This window comes from Chlorocebus sabaeus, chromosome X, assembly GCF_047675955.1.
Source record: "Chlorocebus sabaeus isolate Y175 chromosome X, mChlSab1.0.hap1, whole genome shotgun sequence".
Classification (NCBI taxonomy): domain Eukaryota; kingdom Metazoa; phylum Chordata; class Mammalia; order Primates; family Cercopithecidae; genus Chlorocebus; species Chlorocebus sabaeus.
The window spans coordinates 136,984,587-136,987,366 of record NC_132933.1 but is presented as its reverse complement, the minus strand read 5'-3'; the positions used below and the strand labels follow the sequence as shown (position 1 = coordinate 136,987,366).

General features: G+C 41.9%; 1 non-coding gene across 1 annotated transcript; it reads right to left on the bottom strand.

Moving 5' to 3' along the window:
• Nucleotides 1-1,034: 1,034 nt before the first annotated feature.
• On the bottom strand, nt 1,035-1,149 carry LOC119620013 (U5 spliceosomal RNA). The gene has a single exon (XR_005236412.2). It is a non-coding gene; the product is annotated as a U5 spliceosomal RNA (small nuclear RNA).
• Between the last annotated feature and the right edge of the window lie 1,631 nt (nt 1,150-2,780).

The window sequence follows — 2,780 nt, the reverse complement described above, 5'->3', positions numbered from 1 at the left end:
TTTTGTTTTGTTTTTGAGACAGGGGTTCGCTCTGTGGCCCAGGCTGGAGTGCAGTGGCATGATCACGGCTCAATGCAGCCTCAACCTCCTGGGCTCAAGCGATCCTTCCACCTCAGCCTCCCAAGTGGCTGGGACCACAGGTATGCACCACCGCACCCAGCTAACTTTTGTATTTTTCGTAGAAGCAGGGTCTCCCTGTGTTGTCCAGGCTGGTCTTGAACACCTGCGCTCAAGCCATCTGCCCACCTCGGCCTCCCAAAGTACTGGAATTACAGGCATGAGCCACCTTGCCTGGCCTACGGTACTCTTATTAAATAGCCAGAAGTATATTTTCAGAGCTTCTAGCTTGGATTAGAGTCCCCTGATACTATTTCTTCTGTGATTCTATCTTTTCTGTGCATCAGTAGAAATGTGTTTTCCTAAAGTCTATATCCAGTTTTACCTTCCTTGCCTTTGGATTTTCAGATAACACAATCAGTCCCTTTATTCAAAGGTTCTTCACACTTCTGTTTAATCAATTGTTCTTGACTGTTCAGAATGAAGTTCTGTCGCATTTCTTTTGTTACCTTCTCTTCAATGAAATTGTTAGCAAGACTAGTCAAAAATGATCAAATACTCTTCTTTTTGGTGGGAAATGAGAGTTTTCCATGGAGGAACTTTGGAGGAGGGCGGTAGAGAAGGGTGGGTGATATATTGTGACTCCTACCCTGCCTCCTTGTAGGCTGTCATTAGCTGCATTCTTGTATTAATGGTTGTGGTGCCTGGGTAGCCCTCTCCCAGAGCTTAGGGAAGTTGCTAACGCCAAGGTAATTCACCATTCCTTGTTAGTTTCCTTTAATCTTGCCCTTGCATACCCTGCATATTTGGGGTCCCCATCTTATTGCTCCAGACCCCTGCTCCTTAATGCATTACTGCCTTTGGGAATTCCAGTTCCCAGAGGTGGGCACTAGGAGAAAGTTGGTTTCAGAGGCAGAAAGATCTAGAGTTTAATCCAATCATTATTTATTTATTTATTTTTTATTATTATTTACTTGGCCTTGCCTAAGCAGGACCTCAAAAATTTGGTTATTAATTAATAATTGTTCCTCTTCATGGAAATCTTTAGTAAAAGGCCCAAGATTTATTTGTTCTGAAGAGAAACCAGAGCATCCAATATTATTGACTGTGTGAATCTAAGGCTTCTGCCTTACTGAGTTGCAAGCTTCCCGACCCAGCTCACAGATTATGAGAAGTAAATGGGATGACCTCTATGGAAATAATCAAGCACAGTGTGTGGAACTGTGGTTGCTCAGTCTGTGACTTATTCTCCCCAACTCCCTTTCCCACTTCCTCTCGCCATGCCTTTTCCTCCTCCCTCTTGCCATCTCCCTCCCCCTTCCCTGTCTTCTACAGTTCCCCTTTTCTTCCTACTTCCCATTTCCTGTCCCCACCTCTTCTCCTCCCTACTCCTCGTCTCTCCTCTACACTTTCTATGTGAGACTAACACGAGGACAAGAGGAATTAAAAGCCAAGTCAGAAATATGTCAGATAGTTCCATTTCTCTTTGAAACAAATCATAGATGTGCAGGGCATTGCACTCAGAAGGGAAACTCCCAATCATAAATCCAGGCTCCAAAAGGCTTTTCCAATACTCCCTATTTAGTTCATGAACTCTCACCGTGGAGCATTGAGAACACAAAGAACGGCAGGAAATTGCTGATAATGTTCATTATTTTCCCAGTCTTTGAAAAATGCCTATTTAATGTTTTGGACTGAAGATTTTTCCTGGTGAATCAAAAGATAAACTCTTAAAATGGTTACATAATATATCAAATGGTCTTATCTGGTGGAAGCCAGCCAGCTAGCTAACATGAGCCAGTTCAGTAATTCTGAGGTGTTTGGAGTCAAGTTGGGAAAGGGATCCTGGGTTTCAGGAAACTGCTGTAGCAGCTGATGGGGCTGCTCTAAATGTTGGCTGGAGAAATGCACTTTGGGCCCTTTGCACCAAAATTTAGATTTACTTGGTTTCTCTTCTCAATTCTTACAAATCCTTAGCTTATCAAGAAAGATCAATGATCTTAAGATCTTTTAAGACTGCCCCACAATATGATGACAGAAAATATATTTTATCCTAAAATTTTATTACATTGTATTATATATATATAAAATAAATAATAAATATAATGTGTAATATATGTGTAAGTTGTGAAGACTATTGACATATAAACACACAGGGGCTGGAACATTAATATCTGGGTTGTCCTCCATGATGTCTGCCTCTCCCACCAAAATACCTGCTCTCCTGAATTTTGCATTCCCCTTCTTTAAAAACAAATTACTGAGTTTTCTGAGCTTCCTCCTAAGGAGTCAGGAGACTCATGGTCTGGTTCCTGGACTTTCCTCACAGTACGGCTCCCATATGCCTGTCTCCACTCATGCCTCTAAAGGAGAAACCAAGACTGCCTTCTGCTCTGAGACAGGCAGAGACATCAGCCTCTCTGGGCTTGCTGAAGAAGGGAGAAAAAAACTGCAAGAAGCTATTGAACATACTGATGAAATAAAAAATGAAATAGATAGATTTAATGAACTAGCCAGTGAGAAGATTTTGACAGTAGAACAGAAATATAACAAACTCTGCCAACCATTTTTTCAGAAGAGGTCAGAATTGATCCCCCAAATCCCAAATTTTGGGGTAGCAGCATTTGTCAGCCATCTGTAATCACCCAACGGATTCTTCCTGCCTGCTGCACAGATAAAATCAATTCACTGAGACCATGGTACTGTAGTAGAGGAAGAGTTTA